Below are 27,391 nucleotides of genomic sequence, written 5' to 3'. Positions count from 1 at the left end.
GAGAGAATGTGGGAACTCTCTGTCCTTTCTGCTCCATTTTACCAAGAACCTAAAACTACTCTAAAAATAAAGTCTATTAAAAAAAAAGAAGAAGAGGGACACCTGGGTGGCTCAGTCGGTTAGCATCTGCCATCGGCTCAGGACATGATCTTGGGATTCTGGGATTAAGCCCCAAATCAGGCTCCCTGCTCAGCGGGAAGTCTGCTTCTTCCTCTCCCTCTCCCTCTGCTCCTCTCACCCCCGCTTGTGCTCGCTCTCACTCGCTCTCTCTCTCTCCTCTCTCTAATGAATAAATACAATTGTTTAAAAAATCACAGGAAGAGCATGTATAGAGACCCTGAAGAAAATAATCAGAAGTCTCAAAAATCCTGGTTTGGTACTCTTGTACGAATGCAATACGTAGTGGGGAGACAGAACGGGGAGATGGTACTGCTTCTACAGCTCCACATAGAAAAATCATAGCTGATTAGTCCAGCTTGGGTTACAAACCTACTTCATGACTGACTCAGGGAATAGACTACAAGAATCCAAGAATTCACTTGCCAGGGACTCTGCTGGTCAGTGGACACCAGTAGGGCCATCCTCAAAGCTGGGGTCATGATACATCCATATATATTGTTATATGACCACTTCTGGGATACCCTAAGTACCTGTCTGCTTCCCATTACCTTGGCCCATGCCATGCCCCCTGGATCTCCTCTCATCATCCAGCTACTAAAAGAGAAGCTCCACAACCCAGTGTGGCCTCAATGGCTGATTTGCAGTTTGATCAATTGGGCTATCCTGTTACAGTTGTTAAATATTTTGATCAGGGCCTCCCAGGTGGCTCAGTGGTTTAGCGCCGCCATCAGCCCAGGGCCTAATCCTGAAGACCCGGGATCAAGTCCCACGTCAGGCTCCCTGCATGGAGTCTGCTTCTCCCTCTGCCTGTGTCTCTGCCTCACTCTCTGTGTGTGTGACTATCATAAAAAAAAAAAAAAAAAAAAAAAAACACTAAAAAATTTAAAAAATGTTTGATTGTCACCATCTTGAAATTTTTTTTAAGATTTATTTATTTACTTGAGGAGTGTGAGGAGCAACAGAGAAAGGAGAGAGTTTTAAGCATACTGCGCAGAGCACAGAGCCAGACATAGGGCTAGATCTCACAACCTTACCATCACGACCTGAGCCAAAATCAAGAGTTGACTGATCAACCAACTCTGCCACCAGGCACCTCACCATCTTGAAATTCTTACTACATTTTGTTGTTTTTTTAAAGATTTTTATTTATTTATTTATGAGACACACACACACACACACACACACAGAGGCAGAGACACAGGCAGAGGGAGAAGCAGGCTCCACGCAGGGAGCCTGACGTGGGACTCAATCCCGGGTCCCCAGGATCACACCCTGGGCTGAAGGCGGCACTAAACCACTGAGCCACCCAGGCTGCCCTCTTACTACATTTTGAACAAGGGCCTTGCATTTTCATTTTCACTAGGCCTCAAGAATTATGCAGCTTGTTTTGATTTTGCCTTTTATCCCTGGAAATGGGGTATTATGATTACATGGTTGAAGTAGGGAGAAAGCTAGAAAAGAACAGAAGTAAATGCTCCACACACTAATATTAAATGTCACTGAACATGTGCACTTGCAATTTGAGGGATAAATGGAGTCATTGGGACAGTTCAAGGGAGGAGGCTCTTAGAATAAGCCCTTAGGGCTCCTGGATGGTGCAGTCAGTTAAGCGACCGACTCTTTTTTTTTTTTTTTTTTTTTTTTGAAGGCGACCGACTCTTGATTCTGGCTCAGGTTGTGATCTCAGAGTGGTGATCTCAGGATTGTGATCTCAGGGTTGGGAGATCGAGCCCCATGTTGGGCTCAGCACAGAGTATTTGGGACTCCCTCTTTCTCTTCGTTCCCTTCCTCTGTCTCTCTCTCTAAAACAAATAAATTGTTGAAAAAGAAGAAGTAATAAGCCCTAATACAAAGCTCTAAAAAATACTTTCAGAAATCAGGAGTGGTTGGCGTGGGATTGAATAGGAAGAGGCGTATGAGTTCCTAGTGGTGTTTAATATCTTGATAGAAGTGTATATGCATTTTTCAAAACTCAGCAAATGTACATTTAAGATTTGTGCATGTCATTGTAAATATTATATCAGAAGAAATATTGAACTATAGTTAATGATATGCATGATGAAATATTTAGGGGGAAGTATACTCATGCCTGCAATTTTGATGTTTGAATGCATCAAAAAAATAGATGGCTTAAGATATGCACAAGGGGATGGATATATGGATGATGAAGACAGATAGTAGATGAATATGTATGTGATAGGGTCAGTACAACAGAATAGTGGTAACTCTGGGCGATGAATATATAGGTGTCCACTCTAAAATTCTTTCAACTTCCCCATGTCTAAACTTTTTCGTATTATTTTTTAAAAAGATTTTATTAACTTATTAGATGGAGAGAGAGAAAGAGAAAGAGAGCACAAGCAGGGGGAGTGGCAGGCAGAGGGAGAGGGAGGAGGAAGGCTCCCCACAGAGCAGGGAACACCATGCGGTGGGACACGATTCCCAAGACCCCGGGATCATAACCTGAACTGAGGGCAGATGCTTAACCGACTGAGCCACTCAGGCACTCTGAACTTTTTCATATTAAAAAGTTAAGGAAAAATATTTTCAGAAGAAATAGGCAGCTTCCATTTGTTTTTGAGATTTGTTAAGGGCCCAACATTTTTATGGACTTGACAGTTATTGTGAGACAGAACACCTAAGCAAGTAGCTGAATTGTATTTTGCTTAAATTAAAAACTCAAAGATGCTCTTTTCAGATCTCACAGTCTTAATAAGTTTATGAAGACTGTAAATGAAAGATTGCTTGTGCTCATTTAAAAGCCATTTGTGCCTGTATGAGTCTAAGAATTTGAAGTCCTCAGAATGATCTCTAATGCATGAAGTGTACGCTCTCAGCAGTGTTTTTCCTCTTTTCTTGACGTCAGTTGCCATTTGTAAGGGTTGCCAAGGTAATGACCAGACACATCTAAAGACAAGCCTACAAGAAAGGACAGCATACTTATTTTTTCCCTTTTAACATCAAATATATTTAAAATTCATAACACATTCAGTTTGATGAAATTCTACTTCACAGAGAACCAAACTTCACAGTACAGAAAAGAACTCTCCCCTGCCTTGTCCTTGCAGCTCTGCCTTAAAAGACTGGATTTGTTCAAAAACTGCACATAGACGTTTATATACACCACAGTTGTTGGTTTTTTCTGGGGAAAAAATGCGAGGTGCGGCTGTATTTCATAAAATCACACTGGTAAAGTCAACAGAAAGATCTAGTTTGCCTCAAAGGCAGGCATGGAAAAAATTGGGACTATTCAAAAAAGAAATATTTCATGTTCCCTGTAAAGTAGTTGATTTTTGAAAATTACTTAAGAAATAATACTTGGGGTTATCAAATCAACATCGTTAATTACTAATAGGATAGACTTGTCACATCACTCTAACTCTAAATTTAGTATCAACACAAGTGTAAGTTTTACAACTTTACACATTAACAAATATGCTTTTGTTTTGTGGCAGCAATAAATAAACCATTCTGGATTGAGGAGAAACCCCATCACAGTTAAAGTGAATTTCATTCTGTTTTGAAATGCACTCAATCTAATATTAGAAAACCAAGCTCTCCCATGCACTTCAATATTCTATTTCTGCTGGTGGCTCTTCCATTTCAAAACAAGTTCTTACTATTATATACTCTTAAGTATGTACGTTTTGGTGTCATTGAAATTCATATATTTATATTTCAAATGAAATTAAATACATTGAGCAAAAGTTGTTTTCTAAGGAAATCCTTTGCAAAATGCAGAAGTCGTTTTTTGTCTGAACAAACATTTGAAAAATGTTTACATGCAATACAGAGACTTTTTGTTCTTGAGCATACTTGCCTCTCTAGGATGCCAAACATTAGAGGATCAGAAATATATCTTGTCCTCAAACACCCTTAGATTCTCTTAATAGTCCATTGTGAATTTGATAATCAAATATATTTACCTTTTTTTTTAGACAATTTCTAATTTACAGCCTGAACCACTTTTTGAGGAGAAGATTCCATAACCTTGGTACCCAGTGTGTCAGATGGCAGTGGACCTCTTTTCAAACTTTAAATCATGTGCCCTTTTGGTATGGAGTTTGATGGAAAATTCTGTTTCCATTCACACGGCCCACTTCTTTCTTCCCTTCATGGGGCTGAGTCATAGGGCTTTCCTGAGTTTCTGCCACAGCCCCACGACTGAGAGTCCAAACCCCTGCAGGTCATTCTCTCTCCTTTGGTCATTTTGGAATTTCTGCTTTGGAGCTCCCCAGCTCCATTATGTCTTCCTTGAGAGTCAACGCCATTTCACAGAGTGCGCAAATGGATTTCAGTTTGATTCTTAAAACAAATAAGTGGATTGATAAATGTTGAATGGTAACATCTTCATGGGGTGGAGACTGCTGGTTTGGGAAATGGGGAGGGGAGGGGGAAAGTACCTCCCTGGATTGGGTTAGCATTCTCAAATTTTCTGAACCTCTTTTTTGCTTGAATTTTAAGGGTGAAAAACATCTGTAAATGAATCCCTTATGGGCAACTCTATGACAGTTAATCAGTCAATGACTATTGATTGAGCCACTGCTTTGGTGCCTGGCACCACACCGGGATATTACGGCATTGTGCCTTCCTGTGATTTTCCCAAGTATCAAGCGTCAGAGCCTATGGAAAGGAGACCAGTATGACTCTGAAGCAGGCACAATCTGCCCATCCCTAGGTGCCTATCCCTTACAAATTCTCTTTGGCTTTAGGTTCATTTTTCTAGCTCTTCTTGCAGTGACCTGCCCAGGCCTCCTGTCTTGCTTCATCAGCACCAGCTCTGCACTTCCACAGCCCACTTGCCTCACTTGCCTGGTTCTTAATTCTGGCGGGCTTTCCTACTAAGAGAGTCTCTCTCCATTTGCCCCAGACTCAGGCTCACCTTCCTGCTCCATCCCAGCCTTCTACCCAAAGGAAAAGATGAGACTTTTTAGCTTTTACCAGATAGACTTGGAAAGGGGAGGGGAAGTTCCTGACTGTAACTCAGAGCATTAATACTGGCGGCAATGCAGTTGAGAGCTGAGTGAACTTGGGCAAATTATTAACAATTCTGAATCTGTCTTCTTTTCAGTGAAATAGGAATGATAGTGCTGACTTCCTTGGGTTATTGGCGGGATTAAGTAAGACAATATACAGAAAGAACCTTATGCATAACAGGCTATTAAAAATATGGTTGCCATTATTACTTTGAGATTATTTCTGAATTATTGTGTGTAGTATTTCTGTGGAAGCCTGAGCCCAGGTTTAAAAACAACAAGAAGATAATAACAAGGAAATAAATCCATTTGGCCCATAGAAGTTTAGAGTGGAAGTGAAGAAATGGCCCATAGCCACTCTATTTATCCAAGCTTCTCGTTTTTACGCATACTCATTTATGAAATGCTTTCTATTTGCCAGGTGTTGTGCTGGTAATAGCTGAGTAGATGGATGTTCCTCTCCTCCGGAGTTGCAATCTAGTCAAGGAGATAAACATGTAAATAACCATCTAGCGATTTGTAACAAATATTAAAAGGGTCAAATTGCTGTCAGAAGCCCTTGACTCTGCCTGGAAAGGTCTGGAAAGACCAATCCCTGTTTTCAGTTCCCTGTAGAAGCAGCAAGGCTAAGAGGAAAGCTTTTACACTGTTGATCTAGCCAGGATTGAAAACTGTGGCCTGTGGGTTATATCAGGACCACAAACTTGTTTTGTTTGGTTCATACAGGTTCTTTTTAAAGATTTATTTATATTTAAAGAGAGAGAGAGTGCACGTGTGTGCAGTGGGGAGGGGCAGAGGGAGAGGGAGGGAGAGAATACGGCACACACTCTCCACTGAGCACAGAGCCCAGTGCAGCAGAGCTGCTCTCAAAACCCTGAGTTGATGACCTGAGCCAAAAATCAAAAGCTGGACGCTTAACCGACTGAGGCACTCAGGCACCCCGGTCCCTATAGGGTTTTAAAAATCAAGATAATCTCACATAATCCAGGATTATGGATTTTCTGAAAAATTTTAAGATCTGGAAATTCTGGACCCAAATCAATTGGATCTAGACTAGTGTTTTCAGTTTGTTTTATAACCAAACCACTGGACCCATCTGTTTAACTTACTTACCTGTTGTAGGCATTTGAGATTTCAATGTTTCAACCAGGCACACTTGGGTCCAAATCTTAGTTTTACCATAGACTAATTGTATTGCCTTCAGCAGTTGACTCTCCATTACCTGCATCTTAAATGGGATCCATACCACCACCTTTTCCTCTTACACAAAGTGGATACCAAGAGAGCATGGATTTGAGCAGCATTTTTCAGAATGTGGTCAACAAAGTGTTTGTCAATATCACCAATAACAATGCTTATAAAATTTACCTGCATATGGGTCACCGGGTTTTCTATAGACTGTGCTCTTTCTCTTTTTTTAAGGTTTTATTTATTTATTCATGAGAGACAGAGAGAGAGAGGCAGAGATCTAGTCAGAGGGAGAAGTGGGACTGGATCCCAGGACCCTGGGATCATGCCCTGAGCCATCCAGGTGCCCCAACAGTACTCTTTCAAAGTCATAGAGCTGTGTGATCCAACACAATCCAATACAGTAGTCACCAGTCATATGTGACTCTAAATTATTTAAAATTTAGTTCCTCAGTCAGAATAGTCACATTTTAAATGCTTAATAGCCATATGTGCCTTATGACCACTTTACTGGACAGTGCAGCTATAGAACATTTTCATCACCATTGGAAATATCTATTAGATAGTGCTGGAGACAACACTAATGAGTCCACCTGTGATCACCTGATTATCTTGGGGATGTAATTTTGCTTGATCTGTTATGTTTTATTAATTAGGGTCCCAAGTCTTTAAAAAGGTAGACGTTAATGGAGAACAAACTGACAGTTGCCAGAGGGGAGTGGGGTGGAGTATGAGCAAAATGGGTGAAGGAATGTAGGAGGTAAACGCTTCCAGTTATAGAATGAAAAAATCACAGGGATAAAAGGTACAGCATAGGGAATATAGTGAATGGTATTGAAATAGTGTTGTCGGTGACAGATGGTAGCCCCTCTGTGGTGAGCTCAGCATGACATATAGAGTTGTCAAACCACTGTGCTGTACACTTGAAATCATTGTGACATTGTGTATTGACTACATTTTTTTTAGAAAACTCAAGAAAGTAGATAATGTCTACAAGATTGTTACATCAAAATTGTTTCTATCCTATAGAGATAAAGATGATTTATGTCCAACAGAAAATAACCCTAAATGTTTGGTTTTATTGTTCTGTAGAGCATTAGCCAGTTTTCTATTCTCTCTCTTTTTTAAAAAAGATTTTATTTATTTATTCATGAGAGATGCACAGAGAGGCAGAGACACAGGGAGAGGGAGAAGCAGTCTCTCAACAGGGACCCCGATGCAGGACTCAATCCCAGGACCCTAGGATCACAACCTGAGCCAAAGGCAGACGCTTAACCACTGAGCCACCCAGGCATCCCCAAGTTTTCTATTCTCTATCTTTGCAATCTCATCCAGCATTCTTTTCTTCTGCTGGTCACACACACACACACACACACACAGTCTTGTATCCTCTCCTCTGAACCAGCTGGTTCCCTCATAAATGAGGTAAGTAAATCTTCAACATTGTATGTTTGTATAGAGATCATGTTTCTAACTTTTAAAAATTTGTACTGTGACAGGGTCAAACTTTAAATTTATACTTTTAGCAAATGATTTAACCTATGAAGCCTCAGTTTACTCATTTATAAAATAAGGAATAATTTCTAAAACAGGGACTTTCCTCATTGGGTTCTCGAGATTTAAATGGGACAACAAATATTAAACAACATAATTCTTGGTATGTTAAAATGGGTAGATGAATGTTAGGTGTTCTTGGTGTGTTAAAATGGGTCGATAAATGTTAGGTGTTCATTATTTAAGGAGGCTTTCTCAACAGTATTCCTAGATGTCTAAGCATCTCAGTTCTTACTCTCATGTAGTTTCATTCAAAGGGTGGAAGTTCCAAATGTATTCTAGTCACAATGCCTGTATCTCCCGACTTTGGCTTCATTCCATGTGCACTCAGCACCTTTTCATCCTTTGTGCAACAATAGGAGAAGTTTTCTGGCCCATATCTGGCTTCAAATTTTGAAAGAAAGTCTTCCAGGCCGAGAACAACTAAAAATCTGATGCCCTGCTCTGCTCTCCCTCCGCCTTCTACTCTTTCCTGCCAGCAGAAGTCACTGACTCTCGGGCTTCCTGCCTTGTACTATAAACACTTCTTCCAGCTGCTGCCTGTGTTCACTCAAGGTTTAACTATTTAATTGCTAGCGACCCTTTTTCCAGAGCAATGCACATACAACATTCGTATCCTCTAGGTTGGAGAATTGTTCACAGGATCTCTCTTCCCATTCCCTGAAGCCTCTTTATGCATTCCACTATGACCATTTGTACCAGTCATATGTAAAAGTAAATTTTTGTTGTTGCTGATTCTGGGAATGATACCAAAAATTATTTTCCTATAGCTCAGCTTATCAAGAATCTTCAATGTGTGTAACACTGTAATTTATCTATCCTATAAGGAACGAAACAACAAGGAAAAGTGAGAGGAAGATTTTGTTCTCCATTTTTCAAAGTTTATACAAGCAGACTAAGAAAAGTCAATCTAGAGTATAACTTGACAGGGTCTTGGCACAGCAGCACAGTTCAGATTTGCAATAAAGATAATAAAGACAGTGTTGAGTTTAGAGAGAGAATAAAATAGAGATGTCCAGGAGAGATCAACAGACCATTCAAACAGAGCTTTATAGAGTGGCTCTCCAAGGTCCACAGGGTAGCTCTCAGCTTTATGGGCTCCAAAACTCCATTTTTGGTTTAAACATTAGAATCTTATAAGGAAGTTTGCTCAGATATCTGCAAATTGAAGGATAATATGTTTTAATTTCAGTGATACTGGAGTGGAAAGAGGTAAGGAAAGCTTGAATTCAGTTTGAAGCTAAATACTCACATCCTGCCTTTGACTCACAGCACTTCGTGTTAACACTTATTTTCATCACAGAACTTATATTCTACTTACATTTTGAGTTGTACCTGAAAATAAACAAGCTGTCCTCAATGCATCGTCAAATGGCAATACTTCTTCTTAGAATATTAATAATAGACAAATATCTAGGTATTAGGTCAATTTCAGGTGTATCAACCTCAATCCTGCATTTCCCAGCTATAAAACTTGGGGCAAGTTACTTAAGCTCCCTGTGCCGTTTCCTCATCAGGTAGGGATTGTTGTGAGGGTTAAATGAATCAATGCGTGAGGAGCACTTAGTGTCTGCTACCATGCAAGCACTCAGTGTTAACTGTGTTAGTTTTATTGTTATTATTCTTCTTATTAAGTCATTTTACCTGCAATCACTCAGTGTGCTCAGATTGTGACTTTTGAACATTTGTATAGAAGTTAGCATACTGTGGGGATCCCTGGGTGGCGCAGCAGTTTGGCGCCTGCCTTTGGCCCAGGGCCCGATCCTGGAGACCCGGGATCGAATCCCACGTCGGGCTCCCGGTGCATGGAGCCTGCTTCTTCCTCTGCCTATGTCTCTGCCTCTCTCTCTCTCTCTCTCTCTGTGTGACTATCATAAATCAATAAAAAAAAATTAAAAACAAAAGAAGTTAGCATACGGTAACTATGATTGGGGGTATTCAATATCAGGCTGTCATCCTGAGTAAAGGCAATGGAGTCAGTCTCACGTTTTTAAATAGAGAAGCAAAGCTTGAAGGGGTAATTTTATTACAGTTTTATTATTTTAAAATGTGACAATTCTAAAGTCTATTCTCTAGTAAAAACCAAGTTCTAAACCAAATGCTAACTCTATGTATTCGCCTGCTAGGGCTGCCTCAACAGAATACCATAGATTGGGGAGCTAAAACAAAAGAAATTTTATTTTTTCCTCTCCACAGTTGTGAGGCATGGAAGTCCAAGATTAAGATGCTGTCAACACAGGTTTCTGATAAGACCTCTGGATGGCCACCCCTGTGCTATTTCCTCACCTAACCCTCTCCCTGCACTCACACAACTCTGGTGGTCTCTTTACCTTCTTACAGGGGCACCAGTCCTCTTGGATTAGGACTCTACCCTTACGACCTCCTGTAGCCTTAATTACTTCCTTATAGGTCCTATCTCCAAAGAGTGTCTCACTGAGGTTTAGAGCTTCAATATATGAATGGGAGGAGGGGGTGTCTCACTTCACAACACTCTGCCTCAGTCCCTTGCTTTGCAACTAACTTTTAAGGTCTCCTCACTGGTTTCAGAGATGCTCCAACCTGAATCATGGTGCCTAAGGATTAATTCCCACCATGCTTCCACTTCCCCATAAACTCCTTCCATGTCTTTTTTTTTTTTTAAGATTTTATTTATTTATTCATGAGAGACAGAGAGAGAGGCAGAGACACAGGCAGAGGGAGAAGCAGGCTCCATGCAGGGAGCCCGATGCAGGACTCGATCCCAGGAATCCAGGACTACGCCCCCAGCCAAAGGTAGGCACTAAACCGCTGAGCCACTAGGGTGTCCCTCCTTCCATGTCTTAAGCAAAATGCATCACACGTTGTTTCGTTGTTTTGCTTGAGGTGTATTTGGTTTTTGTCTGTACTCGTAGAGCTCCCTGCTCCTAGAATGTCTTTCTCCATCCTGCATGTCCTCATCACACCTACATCTCAGAATCCTGCCCAGATGCAGCTTCTGCCAGGAAGCCTGTCCCAATCCTCCCCAATGGGAATCCCTCTTTTCTCAGCGGAGCTCTCAAAGCATGATGTCTGTTTTTCTCATAACTTTATGTTTTCTCCATTTTATACCAGCCCATGCCTCAGCTCCTCTATGAGTTGCTTGGAGACCAGGTAGTTCTGGTTCACCTGCCATAATCCTTCCCCACTACAGAGCCTTATTCTACATAGATGCTACCAAAATTAAAAAAAAAAAAAAAAAGTGTTGAGTTAAATGTTGGTTGCATGCCAATGACAACCAGGTAGGGGTAGCAGGAAGAATAAACGCCAAACTTGAGCTGTGGTTATTCATAATGGAGTGGAATTTCAGATGTTTTCAAACATTTTTTAAGAGGTAGGTTGGGGAGGCCTGGGTGGCTCAGCGGTTGAGCATCAGGGCATGATCCTGGGGTCCTGGGATTGAGTCCCACCTCAGCTTCCCCACAGGGAGCCTGCTTCTGCCTTTGCCTGTGTCTTTGCCTCTCTCTGTGGGTCTCTTACGAATAAGTAGATAAAAATTTCAAAAATAAAATAAAAGAAGTAGGTGGGAAAGAAAAGATTGATGTCAATAAGCATTACACCGAAAATGAGTTGTCTGTGTGACCAACGTAGTGAAGAAGGAGGGCTTTGGCAGCACCTGACAGAGGTATGTACATTTGCAGAAGTGTCCATCCTAAAAAATAATTCACAGGGGACACCTGGGTGGCTCAGTGGTTGAGCGTCTGCCTTGGGCTCAGGGAGTAATCCTGGGTCAGGGGATCAAGTCCCACATTGGGCTCCCTGCGCGAAGCCTGCTTCTCCATCTTTCTATGTCTCTGCCCCTCTCTCTGTGTCTCTCATGAATAAATAAATAAATCTTTTTTAAAAATAAAAATAATTCACAAATTTGCAGAATGATTTGATTACTTAAAACATGTGTATGTATAACTGATAACAAATGCCTTATACTTACTTCTCGGTGGTATTGAGAAATTTTTAAGTATTTGTAATGCAATCCATTTTGAAATATAATTTTTACCATAAATTGAGCTCTCAACTCATCATATTTTTCTCTTTTGGTCTTTACCACCAAATGGAAAGCTATCCCAGAGTTCCAGAGAAAAAACAGAGATTATTTTTGAAATTAAAGAAAATAAAATCTTTCAGTGATAACTGGAGAACATACATTTTAGTAGGGTAAATAATAATATGAGGGACAGAAGTAAGTAAAATCGATTTCAGAACCTACCTTCAGGCTCTTACACATACCTTTAGGATTACCTACACAAAGCTGAATTACACACATGCACAAACCCCTCCTACAAGAGAAGCCCGAGATATTTATGCTCATTATACTTAACGACGCATATGTGTAGAACCTAAAACTACGGTTGGTTACTTTTACTCTGCTTTGAACACAACACAGAAATGAGTCCAGAGAAAACATAAAGTGTGCGTTCCCAGAGTCCAATCCTGCCATCAGACACAGTGTATGTTGTCCTCTGGGAGAGAAGCAAGCCATTTAAATTCAGAGGACAGATCCTCAACACTGGCAAGCTATTTTTAGCTCAAGCTGTAGCTTAATTTGGAATCCAACCAGTTGAGGTCTTGCCTTTTTCCTTGGATTGATTTTTTTTTTTTAATGGCAGGAGATATCTATACATATGGAAGAGGAGTTCTCCAAAAGTAGCATTTTAAATGTTCTTGAAGAATATGTATTCTAAAACTGGTTTTAAAAATGTTCACATTAGATCTTTGAAAATTTGTGTTTATCTGTACACTGTTGTTGTTTTTGAATTCACGGTGTATGGCCTTAGGGGGAAAAAAAAAAAAACACGAAAAAGGCTCTTAATTGGCTTATTCAATCACAGTTCTGGAGGGGGTGCCAACCTGCAGCTACCTGATAGAACAGCAACACTGCCTTGATGCCAGGTGCCTGGCCTGGGAGGCCTGACCGAAATAAAGATGTGGGGGAGTTTATTGGCTTCCAGGAAACTGTGCTTCTCATGCTCAAAAGGATGTTCCTGGGCTTAACGGGTAGCCAGAGAGTCTGTCTGTCCAGACGACTTGGCTGCTCTAAGAATTCCTGCTCCTGGGAACCCCGGGTGGCTCAGTGGTTTAGCACCTGCATTCGGCCCAGGGTGTGATCCTGGAGTCCTGGGATCGAGTCCCATATCGGGCTCCCTGCATGGAGCGGGCCTCTCCCTCTGCCTCTGCCTCTCTCTCTGTCTTATGAATAAAGTTAAAAAAAAAAAAAAAAAGAATTCCTGCTCCTGGCTGTCCGTCAGAGTAGTCTAGATTCAAAGTGTAATTAATTAAAATTAGGCAAAATTAAAAATTAATTTCCTCAGTCACACTAGCCGCCTTTCATTTTTTTATTTTTATTTTTATTTTTTTTTTTTTGCACTAGCCGCCTTTCAAGTGCGCAGCGGCCACATGTGGCCAGCGGGCTACTGTAACAGACAGTACGGGGAGCCTTTCCATCACGACAGAAAACTGTATTGGACAGAACTGGTCCAGTGACAAAATAACATTAATCGGTTTCGGGAAAAGCACTGGGTAGGGAGTCAAGAGACCCAGAATTTGGTCCTGTTCCAGCTTCTAAGCACATAATGCTTACCATGTACCAAGTATTTTAAGCACTTCATAAATATTATTTAATCCCTTGGGATCCCTGGGTGGCTCAGCGGTTTAGCGCCGCCTGCAGCCCGGGGTGTGATCCTGGAGACCCGGGATCGAGTCCCACGTCGGGCTCCCTGCATGGAGCCTGCTTCTCCCTCTGCCTGTGTCTCTCTCTCTCTCTCTCTCCCTGTGTCTCATGAATAAATAAATAAAATCTTTAAAAAATGTATTATTTAATCCCTACAATAGCTCCGTGAGCTGCTACCCTTATCCCCGTTTTCCACACGGGGAGACTGAGGCACAGAGACACTGATGTGGAGGCGGCTGAGCCAGTGAGCGCGGAGCCTGGGCGGGAAGGCAGGGACGTCCACGTGGGTTAGGGACGCGGCCCCGCGCCCCGCATCCCATCTGGAGAGCCGCGAAGGTCCGCCGGGGCCCCCTCGGGGCGGCAGCGGGCCGGGGGCGGGGAGCCGGGCAAGCGCAGCCCCGCGGCCCCCCCAGGCCCGAGAGGCCGTCCGGGCCGCAGCCGCTGCACCGCGGAGCCCGCGGGCTTCCTGAGAGCCCACCCGGGGAGGGGCTCCGCGGGGGGGGGGGCACTTACCTGGGGCTCTGCGGCTGGGGGAGGGCACTGACGGGGAGCTCGGAGGCTGTGCGTGAGCAGGACCTCCGGGAAACACATCTGCCCTTCCTCCGGCACTTTTCTGCCGCGTTTGCCCAGATTCGTGTCTCCTGGGCAACCAGTGCACGTGCCTACGTCACAGTTAAAAATGGAACACGGGCTAACATCTGTAAACGTGGACCGAGAATACTTTGGGTTTGAGTCTATGCCCAGCTTCCGCGGGGGGGACGGTCGAGGTCGCGCCCGTGTCACAATGGGAGTGTGTGCGAGGTTCTCACAGACTCAGCCAGGGCGCGCGGGCACGTCTGCTCGGGACTTGACTTCAGGGGCTCTGCTTCGGAAGCGGATTGTCAGCCCTGAAAGTGGGAAACCTTGTTAAAGAAAAAAAGAAAAAAAAATTTTTTTAAAGAAAGAAAGGAGCAAATAGGAACCCCATTCTGAAGAGGCTTCTTCTCGTCCTCTCACTTTTCTGCCGTGGGTTTTCCCCAAGGCTTGGGCCGAGTTGCCTTCTTTGCAGCAAATTCATTCTATTGCATGGGGGTAACCACCTCTTGGGTAGCTGGGGCCAATGCACACAGGAGGTCAACAGGCGATAGATACCCTGTTCAGGCCTTGGACCTGAATACTAGGAACAGAGAGAACGACCCAACAAGGGCAGTGGCTCAGGAGAGTGAGTGATCCTACAGAGGCGCCCTAATACCGTGGTTGCAAACTGGGTACCTACGCTGCTTAGCAGAGCAACAGAATCCTCTTCAAGTAGCAGGTGCATGTCGAGTCACTTGTGTGGAGATATATGCCTCCGGTGATCATGGCTTGATAATATCAGCCACTGGGATTCTCCAGCTCCCTCTGTTCACTCTAGTTGCTGCTCCCCATGCTACTTCGCTTATCATTTGCTCTCCCTAAGATCTGTCCACAGAGAATGCAAATAAATACCCAGTTTATTTGGCAGTTTGACTCCACCTTCTAAAATAATGGTCATTCTGATTTTACAAATTGACCTCTTTTGGTTAAACCAACTATGTCCCCCCAAAATATATCTGAGATATGCTAGATAATTAAATTTCTATATGATGAATTTTATACATACACACACACACACAGTCATGCACACACACATGTATCTCAGGTCCTAGATCTGGAATCACTCATTTCTGTAAGGAGCCTTGGCTTCTTGAGTGGGAAATGGTATTTAAAGGCCACAATCTGTGCTGTCATTACATCTAGGCCTTTTCAGTGGTCAGAGCTATAAAATACGTATTTCTGGAAATTAAAAAAATCACAGGCTCCTACTGATATTTCCAATTCAAATTTAACATTACAAGGGAGATATATATACTACTGTGGGAAAACTTGATTCCTAACAACATTAACATAGTTAACATTTGCTTTATCCTGCAATGTAAAAATTAGTTTCAAAATAATACTAATGTGATTGTTAACAATAAAACTATTTAATGCATGAAGTTCATGATTTCTTTGCAGCTCTATTTGTCCTTAGAATACATCCCACTGAATATATATAGTTGAAATACAGGGTTGATAACTTGAAGTAATTATTTTTTCTCTGTAGTTCTACCACCAACTTGATATAGAGCTAAAAATAATAAAATATTCACTTCATTTTTTAAAAACTTTTTAGGGATTGCTTTTTTAGTTATATTTTGGATATGTAAGATATTAACAAGATACACAATCTAAAACTACATATCTTCACAGTGTTTATCTTGGCAGTGTTTCCTTTTCCAAATATAAGCACGTAGGTATCTTTTTGAACCCAATCTCCTTAGATGATACTAAAGGAGGACTCCAAACGCTGCTGCTCCAGTGAGGAGTCAGCTATGCCCACATGTCCCCCCCTATGGTGATGTGTTTGCCATGGGTCTGTATGGGTAAGAGCATTGTGGTTATGTAAGAAAATGTCTTTAAATAATCTGATTTTAAAATGGGCAAAGGACTTGAATAGACATTTTTTCCCAAAGAAGACATCCAGGCGGCCAACAAACACATGAAAAGTTGCTCAACATCACTAATCATCAGGGAAATACAAATCAAAACCCCAAAGAGCTATCACCTCACACCAGCCAGACTAGCTATTATCAAAAAGACAAGAAATAACAAGTATTGACAAGGATGTGGAGGAAAGGCAACCCTTGTGTACTGTCCATGGGAATAGGATTGGTGCAGCCACTATGGAAAACAGCATGGAAGTTCCTCAAAAAGTTAAAAAATAGAGCTATCATATGATTCAGCAATTCACTTCTGGGTATCTATTCAAAGAAAGTGAAAACACCAATTTGAAGAGATATATGCACCTCTATGTTCATAGCAGCCTCTATGTTCACAATAGCCAAGATACAGGAGCAGCTTAAGTGTCCATTGATGGGTAACTGGATTAAAAAAAAAAAGGGGGGGGATGCCTGGGTGGCTCAGCAGTTTAGTGCCTGCCTTTGGCCCAGGGCGTGATCTTGGAGCCCCGGGATCGAGTCCCACATTGGGCTCCCTGCATGGAGCCTGCTTCTCCCTCTGCCTGTGTCTCTGCCTGCCTCTCTCTCTCTCTCTCTCTCTCTCTCTGTGTGTGTCTCATGAATAAATAAATAAAATCTTTAAAAAAAAAAGATGTGGTATATATACACAATGGCATACTATTCAGCCATTAAAATGAATGAAATCTTGCCTTTGCAGCAACATGAATGGGCCTAGAGGGTATTAAGTGAAGTAAAATAAATCAGGCAGAGAAAGACTAATACCATATGTTTTCACTTATATCTGGAATCTTAAAAAAACAAAACAAATGAATAAACAAAACAAAATGGAAACAGACTCATAGATACAGGAAAGAAATTGTTGGTTACCAGAGCAGGGAGAGGATGGGGGCGGGAAGCAAAATAGGTGAAGGGGATTAACAGGTAAAAACTTCTAGTTATAAAATAAATAAGTCATAGAGCTATAATGTGCAGCATCAAGAATACAGTCAATAATATTGTTATAACTTTGCATGGTGACAGATGGTGACTAGACTCATTGTGGGAATCCTTTCATAATGTATAAAAATATCAAATCACTCTGATGTATACCTGAAGAAAAAAGAAAATGCCCATATTTTTCTTTTCCATGAGGATACTGGCAGTGAAAATTCAAGATGTATAAAGCCAAAGCATCAGCCTTCTCCTCAAACTAACTCTGCCTCCTTACTTCCCTGTATCTGTTCCCAGCTCCTAAGCACCCAGTTTTCAAAACTTTGATTAAGCTAGACTTCTCTATTCTGTTTGGTTGTCATATTCTATTAATCACCAAGACATTTGATATCCATATTTTTGAGCATCAACTCTATGCCCAGTACGTGATGAAATCGGACATGACTGGTGATTCTGAGGAGTCTTCGTTGCAATGGGAAGACACAGAGTACCCAATGAGTCCCAGTATGGTAGGAGGTACTGTAATGGTAGGCAGGAGATGGCTTGGGAGGACAGAGGGACTACAGAAAATTATAACTAGGGAGGACTTCATGGAGGAGGTGACGCCTGAGCTGAGTTTTGGGAGAAAGCAGAAGTGGGATTTCATCATGAGAAGGGGATGAAGGTGGGAGAAAGAACATTCTGGCAGAGAGAGTTCAGAGGTAATCAAGAGTAAGATGTGTTCCAAGAACCACATATTTTTCAATATGACAGTGAAGAATTTTGTTCACTCATGTTACAGATTTTGCTGTTTTTATCTGAACACTGAGTTTAAAATTGCGTGGCAATGTAATGAGAATTGCATTTTAAAAAGTCACCATGGTCATTGGTCAGAGAATGAGAACAGAATGTAAGAAAGAATAGTACACAAGACTAACACAATAATTCAGGAGAGAAATGATGAGGGCCTGAACAAAGAGCAGTGGTAGAAAAGAAAACTAACTTGGAGACGTGAAGGAAACAGAGCTGGTAGGACTTGGCAAGTGGCTGGTGACTCTAGGATCCTCTCAGACTTCTGGTTTGGCCACCTACAGTGGTGACACCACTGACTTCGAATAGGAGCACAAGAGTAGAAGCCACAGGTTGGAGGATGGGGAACAATCATGAGGGTATCCACATCATTGGAATAACACTATGAAAAACATATTCAGAGCACCTGGATGCCCCAATGGTTGAGTGTCTGCCTTTGTCTGAGGTCTTGATCTTGGGGTCCTGGGATCGAGTCCTGCAGGAAGCCTGCTTCTCCTTCTGCCTGTGTCTCCGCCTCTCTGTGTGTGTCTCTCATGAATAAATAAAATATTTTTTTTAAAAAAGGGAAAACTTATTCAATTAACAAATATCTATTAAGCATCTACAACATGAAAGATGCTATGCTTTTTAGGGAGTGAGCAACAGATTTTAAGATAAGGGTAAGGATATGTAGGTTTTTATTTAAAAGAGAGAGAAGATTAGAGAAGGGGACTAGGAACAAGGAGACAGTAAAGAGCAGAGGGATGAGTGGTATTGGGGACGAGAGTAGGAGCTTGCATTTGAGAAGCATAAAGGAAGTAACTGATCTCAAGGACCCAAACAGTGTGCTGACCTAAAATTGCTTCTGTATAAATGAATGCTGAAGCCCAGGAGAGCTTCAGAGCCTGGTCAACTAAGTTCCTATCTATTCTGTCTTTATGAAGCCCCTTGCATCTTCCTTTTCCTTCTCATTATTGTCATCAGAGCTCACATACTTTCCTCCCATCCTTTTACTTTGTACATTTCTCCTCTTTTTTGTTTATATTTTTTCTTCTGCTTGAAAGTGTTTCACATCACTCCAACTCATATTTGATTGGCCAAAGCAAGCAACATGGTTAAGCCTGATGTCAGGAAGTGGGCAAGTATTCTCTTATATGGAGAGACAATAAATCCTTGGAAACAATAATAAAATCCACCTCAGCTCTAAATTCCTATGGATGCATGTATTTTGCTTGCTCTTTATGTATCATCTTTATGAAGTAGCTAGGTTTTGTGGAACAAAATTATTAAATAGCTTTTTTTCCCTACTGCCTTTCAAATATGCCTGAATGGCATCTCCTTCCCCAACTATGGAGATTATCTAAAGGAGATCCAAAAGCTTTTCTTAACACCTTGAGGTATTAGCACATAGTCTTGTCTTTGTAACTTAAAAAGCTCAATTTGATCAAAATAAAAATTGTAATTCTGCATTCAGTGCAAAGCTCCTTCTCTCTTCCATAACTCTTAATCAGACTCAGGACACATGTCAGGAGAGGGTCTGACTTTCTCTGTTCATTCTTCCTCTCTCCCCTAATCGTTTAGCTTGACTGGTGTCAGATTGATATAGGTCCTCTGTCCAACACATGCAGAATTGCTGGCTGTTTCTCTTATGGGATGTTTGTGTGGGTTGTTTGAAGACTTCTCACTGGAGCTACCCGCTGCCCTGTTCCCTGATGTAGGCAAACATCTTCCTGCCGACCCTGCGACTGTTTCCATAGTGCCTGCTTCTGGCTTTATATCCCAGGACCATTCTTTCTCTTAGGGCCATCTTGTCAGGCAGACAGACCTCTAGAATGAAGACGCTTTAAGACAACTCATGCTGGCCTTCTACTGCAGTGCCCACTCTATTTCATGGTAATATTCACATTATTGCTCCACCAATTTCTGAAAGTACCAGCTATTCACTCTTATTCTGAAAATAAGAGAGTGAGAGCCTGTACTCTTCACTCTGTCATCAGGGGCAGCTCTAGTTAGCCCGTGTCTTTGGAGTTTTCAGGTGTAAGTCAGCCACTGGGTCTTCCAAACATCTGAAGACACACGGCAAGCTCTCAGAAATATGCTCCTACTGTTCCTTATCTCAGCTAAGGTGAGGATGGGATAGGAAGCCTGCGATGCACAGTACTCCAATCACTGTTTTCAAAAGTGATTCTCACCTCCATTGATCCATCAATAGGCTGGAGGTGGAAGATGGGCTTAGATACACAAAATGAATTTTACAACCTCTTAGCGGGTCCTAAAAGTTAGGTCAGCACCTCCTTTTGTTTACTACTTTGCGGCAATAGCCAAAACTAAGACAAAAGGATATCATATATATTCAGAATATATATTTTCCACCTATCACATACTTTATACCTAAACCTGTTAGCATCAGGCCTGAGTGAGAAATGGGAGAAGATGATATCTAGTTACTTTTATAAAATTTTACCTCTTTTATATCTAAGGTCGCTGCATAAAGGAATTTCACCATTATTTTTTTTAAAGCAGAGATTTGTGAAGCCTCAGGCAAGACTAGAAAGTTCAGAATTATGAATAATACAAATAAAAGGGATTATAATATCAGAGGAAAGCTTACCTATCCCATCTATCCCTGGAAACTATGATGAAATGTACTTTCTAAGTACACTTAGAAAGACTTGGGAATTCAGAACTCAGAACCATTCCCCAGTTTAATTCAACTTAGCTTTATCTGTTATTAGTTTTATAAGCAAAAGAAAGCAATGTAGAGACCTGAAAGCAGTATTTCAAATCTTGGCTGCTGGCGAATGGAAAACAGATTGAACACGTTTGGCTTGTGATTCATTCCACAATTGAAAGCCACTGCCCTTTAATTTAATCTTTTGAATGCAACTATAGTAGGTTTGCATCCTTGTATTTGGATAATAAGCTAACCCACCATGAATGCTGAAGGCTGTGTCTGAGGCTGCTTGCCGGCACTAGATAATGCTGAGTGCTATGACATTATGCTTCCAACAGTGTTAATTATAAGGGTCTTAGAATAGAAACGCAGAACAGAAAATCAAAGATGTTCTTACTTCACCACTAGTAAACAAATGGCAGGCCACATATGGCAGAGGCTCTCTTTGTTGGAGGTAACACCACTGAGATATTGACCAGCTATTAAGCCCAGAATACTTTAATGAACTGTGTGTTGATAACAGGACTTTTTCCTGACATTTTATTATAATAATTTTCAAGCATACCACAAAGTTGATAAAATTGTAACCTCTCACATACCACCTAGATACTGTAATTAACATTTTGTTTCATTTGCTTTATTAGGTAGATATCTACTGATCTATTCATCTATCCACCAGTCTCTCTCTTTTTTAATACACTTTAAAATAAGTAGCAGACATCAGTACGCCTCATGTCTAAACACTTCAGCATGCCTTTTATTTATTTTTTTTTTTATGAGAGACACAGAGAGAGGCAGAGACATAGACAGAGGGAGAAGCAGGCTCCCTTCAGGGAACCCGATGTGGGACTCGATCCCAGGACTCCAAGATCACGCCCTGAGCCGAAGCCAGAGGCTCAACGACTGAGCCACGCAGACATCCCCAGCATGCCTTATTCACTAGACTTCAATATTTGTTTATGGTGGTTTTCTGTGGTAAAATTCACATATGGCAAAATAACATAAATCTGAAGTGTACCGTTTGACAAGTTTTAACGAATACAAACACCTGGAACATGAGTTTTAATCTCCAATTAAAATGGCTGTATCTTACTCTCAGGGCTGCATATTTCATCTTAGGAAAGATTATGGAAGTTCAAGGCTTTTTTTTTCAAAACCTTGAATTTCAAAGACCACAGGAAGGATAAACTACAGGCTATCACCACCCACTCAATTATTTTTCTCCATTCATTCAACAAATATACCAGCAATAGCAGACTAGAAAACACAAGAACAATGCCATTCATAGTGGCATCAAAAATGCACAAGTACTTCAGAATAAGTTTACAAGAGAAATATGTGACATAAATAAAGGACATTGTAAATCTACTGAAAGATAGAAGGTTTTAATAATACAAAAAAATTGCTATATTCCTGAGCGGAGATTTTGAGCATTGTAACAATGTCAGTTCTCCCCAACTTAGTTCATAGGCTTTAGACCACTGAAATTGAGAGATCAATGGGAATTTCTCTGTATAATATAACCAAATGATTATGAAATTTATGACTGAGGATTAAGGGCAAGATGGCGGAGGAGTAGGGTCCTCAACTCCTCTGGCCCCACAAACTTATCTAGATAACTTTCAAAACATCCTGAACACCTACAAATTCAACCTTAGATTTAAAGACAGAGGGCAGCCCGGGTGGCTCAGTGGTTTAGCGCCACCTTCAGCCCAGGGTGTGATCCTGGAGGCCCGGGATCGAGTCCCACGTCTGGCTCCCTGCATGGGGCCTGCTTCTCCTTCTGCCTGTGTTTCTGCCTCTGTCTCTCTCTCTTTGTGTCCCTCGTGAATGAATAAATAAAAACTTCTTTAAAAATAAAAAAATAATAATAAAAAAATAAAGACAGAACAGCTGGAACACTACAGAGAGGAGAGTTTTCACCTCTAACAAGGTAGGAAGGCAGAAGAAAAAAAAAGAATCCAGTGGGGGAGGGGCCCACGGGAGCCGACTAAGTGAGGTGGTGGGAGCCTCTGGGACAGGAAAACCCTGCCCTGAAGAAGCGGGAACTTTAAAAATCCCCGACAGTTTTCCTGGATGGAAAATGCTTTGCAGGGAAATTGGACAGAACCGCAGGAGGGGCAGTGAAGCCTCCAGATTCCTGGAGTCACACTAACAGGAAGGGCGCCCCAGGGGAAAGTGCACCACAAACCTCAGGCGGATCTCGGTTAAGGTCTGGAGCACCGCAGCCCCTGGGGCATTTGGGAGAAGCCAGTCTGTCAGGCGGTGGCTCCTGACGGAGGTGGCTGTGCCCCATTCCCTTTGGGAGAGGTGGCCCCTGGGAGCCCGATTCCAGCAGCACAGGCCCGGATCTCAGGGTGCTGATTGCACACAGCAGGTGATCCTGTGCTCACCCCAGGCCAGTCGGAGGCGGGGAGGGCTCAAGACAGCAAGGACTCTCCCGTCACTGGGTGCCCCTAAGCTGTGCAGAGCAGTGCCCCCTGTTGCCCTGGGAGCACCTAGGCCAGTTCAGACTGGGAGACTGTGGTAGTTACTGGGGGAGCTGACTCCAGACCTGGAGACCTGGTCACCACCATTGCTGTTGTTCTTCCTTGTTTCACCCTGTGCCTGGGTGGGTGGGGGGGGGGGGGCACCAGAGAACAGGGGCCTCACGGGGTAAACAGCTCTCACTGAGCCCAGCACCTAGTGGGGGCGGGGCATCTCCCCCAGGTACACACACCTGAGAATCAGCACAGCAGACCCCTCCCCCAGAAGACCAGCTGGAAAAGCAGGGGAAGAGCGAGTTTACTGAACAAGTGGCACTGGAAAGTTCCAGGACTGAGGGAAAATAGTATATAGAACTAGAGGGTCCTTTTTTTTTTCCATTATGACTCATTTTTATATCATACTAAAAATTTCCAATATTTCTTCTCTTTTCCCACCTTAACTACAAAATTTTACAAAATGTCCAATATTTCTTCTCTCTTCCCACCTTAACTACAATTCTTCATTTTTAAGTTTTTTTTTTTTAAAGATTTATTTATTCATGACAGACACAGAGAGAGAGGCAGAGACACAGACAGAGGGAGAAGCAGGCTCCCTGGAGGGAGCCTGATGTGAGACTGGATTCCCTGATTCCAGGATCATCCCGTGAGCAAAAGGCAGAAACTCAGCTGCTGAGCCACCCAGGCATTCCTTTAAGTTTTTTCCTTTTTGACTTTTATATTTCTACAATTACATATCTTAGATTTGTTTTACACTTTTGGATTCCCTTCAATGTATTCAATTTAATTTTGGTAGATATACAAGATATGAATTTTTGTTTTGTGTTTTTTTGTTTTTTTCTGCCTCACTTTGTTTCACAATGGAAGAAGTTAAAACCTTCTAACATAGACCAAAATACACTCAGAACAAAGTGGAACACCGTATTAGTTCATTCTGTGATATTATATTCTCTCTTCCTTCCCATTCTGCCCCCTCTTTTTTTGTGGTCAATGTTGGGACTTTATATAAGTATTGCTGACTTATATAAATTTGGGATTGACCATCTTCTAACATCCAGAACAGAATACACTCAGAACCAAGAGGATCACCCTCTAGGACCCCTCAGGTAGACTACATTCTCTCTCCACTACCACTTCCTCACCACCACCACCACCCCCTTTTTTTCTCTTTTCTTTACTGTTTTTTTTTTCTTTTTTCTTCTTTGTTTTTGGTTTTTAGCTTTTTATTTTTACTACTTTGTTTTAAAATTTCTTTTTCACTTCACTGGTCCTTTTGTTTTATTTTGTTCTGTTCTTTTGTTTTTTTAATTTTTTGGTCTTTGACCTCTTCAGAATCATCTAGGTGTATTTTACATAGATCATGGTTGATATTTTTGACTCAGCTGGCTCATACAACCACTCTGCACTGGACAAAATGACTAGAAGGAAGAATTCACAACAAAAGAAAGAACCAGAAACAATACTCTCTGCCACAGACTTTGGATTTAAATACAATGTCAGAAATTCAATTCAGAAGGACAATTATAAAGCTACTGGTGGCTCTGGAAAAAAGCATAAATGACTCTAGAGACGTTTTTACTGCAGAATTGAGATCTAATCAGGCCGAAATTAAAAACAGGTTAAATGAAATGAAATCCAAACTGGATGCTCTAACTGCAGGGTTAATGAGGGTTAATGAAGGTTAATGAAGTGGAAGAAAGAGTGGGTGACATAGAAGACAAGTTGATGATAAGAAAGGAAGCTGAGGAAAAAAGAGAAGAACAATTAAGAGACCATGAGGAAAGGCTTAGGGAAATAAATGATAGCTTGAGAAGGAAGAATATACCTCTAATTCAGATTCTAGAAGAAGCTGAGAGGGAAAGAGGACCACAAAGTATATTTGAACAAATCATAGGTGAAAATTTCTCTAATCTGGGGAAGGAAACAGGCATTCAGATCCAAGAGATAGAGAGGACCCCCCAAAATTAATTCCACACCTCAACATTTAATAGTGAGACTTGTAAATTTCAAAGATAAAGAGAAAATTCTTAAAGCAGCATGAAGCAAGAGATTGTTAACTTATATGGGAAGAAATCTCAGATTAACAGCAGACCTCTCCACAGAGACCTGGCAGGCCAGAAAGAGCTGGCATGATATATTCAGGGTCCTAAATGAGAAGAACATGCAGCCAAGAATACTTTATCCAGCAAGGCTGTCATTCAGAATAGAAGGAAGGATAAAGAGCTTCCAGATAGGCAGAAACGAAAAGAATATGTGACCATCAAACCAACTCTGCAAGAAATATTAAGGAGGACCCTGTAAAAGAAAGGGAGAGCCCAGAGAAACAATTCACAAAAAAACAGGGACTGAACAAGTAATACAATGACACTAAATTAATATCTTTCAATAGTTTCTCTGAACGTGAATGGGCTAAATGATCCCATCAAAAGATGCAGGGTATCGGACTGGATAAAAAAGCAAGACCCATCTATATGCTGTCTACAAGAGACTCATTTCAGACCTAAGGACACCCAGCCTGAAAATTAAGGGGTGGAGAACGATTTACCATTCAAATGGTCCTCCATAGAAAGCTGGGGTAGCAATCCTCATATAAGATAAATTAAATTTTATACCAAAGAATCTGGTAAGAGATGAAGAAGGACACTATATCATACTTAAAGGGTCTATCCAACAAGAAGACCTAACAGTAATGAATATTGATGCCCCTAATGTGGAGTCTCCAAGTATATCAATCAATTAATAACCAAAGTAAAGATATATTTAAATAATAATACCTTAATAGTAGGAGACTTCAACATGGCACCTTCAGCAAATGACAGATATTCTAAGCAGAACATCACCAAAGACACAAGGGCCTTAAATGATTCACTGGGCCAAATAGATTTCACAGATATATATACACAACTTCCCATCTGAAGACAACTGAATACACATTCTTCTCAAGTGCATGTGGAACTTTCTCCAGAATAGACCACATACAGGGTCACAAATTGGGTCTCAACCAATCCCAAAAGATTGGGATTGTCCCCAGTGTATTTTCAGACTACAATGCTTTGAAACTAGAACTCAAGCGCACGAAGACATTTGGAAGAAACTCAAACATGTGGAGGTTAAAGGCATCCTACTAAAAGATGAGTGGGTCAACCAGGAAATCAGAGAAGAATTAAAAAGATTCATGGAAACTAATGAAAATGAAGATAAAACTATTCAAAATCCTTATGATGGGCAGCCCCACTGGTGCAGCGATTTAGCACCGCCTGCAGCCCAGGGCGTGATCCTGGAGACCCTGGATCAGGTCCCACGTTGGGCTCTCTGCGTTGGAGCCTGCTTCTCCCTCTGCCTGTGTCTCTGCTACTTCTCTCTCTCTCTGCATCTCTATGAATAAATAAATAAAATATTAAAAACAAATCCTTGTGATACAGCAAAAGCGGTCCTGAGAGGGAAATACATCACAATACAAGCCTCCTTCAAAAAACTGGAAAAAAACTCAAATACACAAGCTAAACTCACACCTAAAAGGAATTAGAGAAAGAACAGCAAGTAAAGCCTACACCAAGCAGAAGATGAGAGATAATAAAAATTCTAGCAGAACTCAATGAAATAGAGACCAGAAGAACTGTAAAATAGATCAACAAAACCAGGAGCTGGTTCTTTGAAAGAATTAATAAGATAGATAAACCCTTAGACAGCCTTATTTTAAAAAGACTCAAATTAATAAAATCACGAATGAAAGAGGAGAGATCACAACCAATAACAAGGAAATACAAACCATTTTAAAAACGTATTATGAGCAGCTATATGCCAGCAAATTAGGCAATCTAGAAGAAATGGATGCATTTCTGGAAAACCACAAATTACCAAAAGTGGAACAGGAAGAAATAGAAAACCTGAACAGGCCAATAACCAGGAAGGAAATTAAAGCAGTCATCAAACACCTCCCAAGACACAAAAGTCCAGGGCCAGATGACTTCCCAGGGGAATTCTATCAAATGTTTAAAGAAGAAATAGTACCTATTCTACTAAAGCTGTTTTGAAGGATAGAAAGGGATGGAATACTTCCAAACTCATTTTATGAGGCCAGCATTACCTTGATTCCAAAACCAAAGACCCCACCAAAAAGGAGAATTATAGACCAATATCCCTGATGAACATGGATGCAAAAGTCTCAACAAGATAGTAGTCAATAGGGGATCCCTGGGTGGCACAGCGGTTTAGCGCCTGCCTTTGGCCCAGGGCCCGATCCTGGATACCCGGGATTGAATCCCACATCGGGCTCCCAGTGCATGGAGCCTGCTTCTCCCTCTGCCTGTGTCTCTGCCTCTCTCTCTCTCTCTCACTGTGTGCCTATCACAAAAAAAAAAAAAAAAAAAAGATACTAGTCAATAGGATCCAACAATACATTAAGAAGATTATTAACCATGACCAAGTGGGATTTATCTCCAGGATGCAAGAGTGGTTCAATACTCATCAAGGGTGATCATCATGACAGATCACAT

At 41.4% G+C, this 27,391-nt stretch overlaps 1 long non-coding RNA gene across 3 annotated transcripts in view; it reads right to left on the bottom strand.

Annotated features, from left to right (window-relative positions):
• Positions 1-1,896: 1,896 nt before the first annotated feature.
• LOC119867489 overlaps positions 1,897-27,391 on the bottom strand; it is a 34,441-nt gene continuing 8,946 nt past the window's right edge. The window contains exons 2-8 of one of the 3 annotated variants that reach the window (XR_005383750.1): positions 14,777-14,961; positions 14,035-14,423; positions 9,483-9,706; positions 9,091-9,173; positions 8,873-8,996; positions 4,047-5,573; positions 1,897-3,039 (exon numbers count right to left, since the gene is read on the bottom strand). This is a non-coding gene — a long non-coding RNA (uncharacterized LOC119867489). Of the gene's footprint in view, positions 3,040-4,046; positions 5,574-7,824; positions 8,997-9,090; positions 9,174-9,482; positions 9,707-12,080; positions 12,131-14,034; positions 14,424-14,776; positions 14,962-27,391 lie in introns of those variants that run through there. The other 2 variants (XR_005383751.1, XR_005383749.1) reach the window with 2 other exon arrangements.

Source organism: Canis lupus, chromosome 34, assembly GCF_011100685.1.
Source record: "Canis lupus familiaris isolate Mischka breed German Shepherd chromosome 34, alternate assembly UU_Cfam_GSD_1.0, whole genome shotgun sequence".
Taxonomy (NCBI): domain Eukaryota; kingdom Metazoa; phylum Chordata; class Mammalia; order Carnivora; family Canidae; genus Canis; species Canis lupus.
This window is presented reverse-complemented; position numbering and strand designations above follow the sequence as displayed.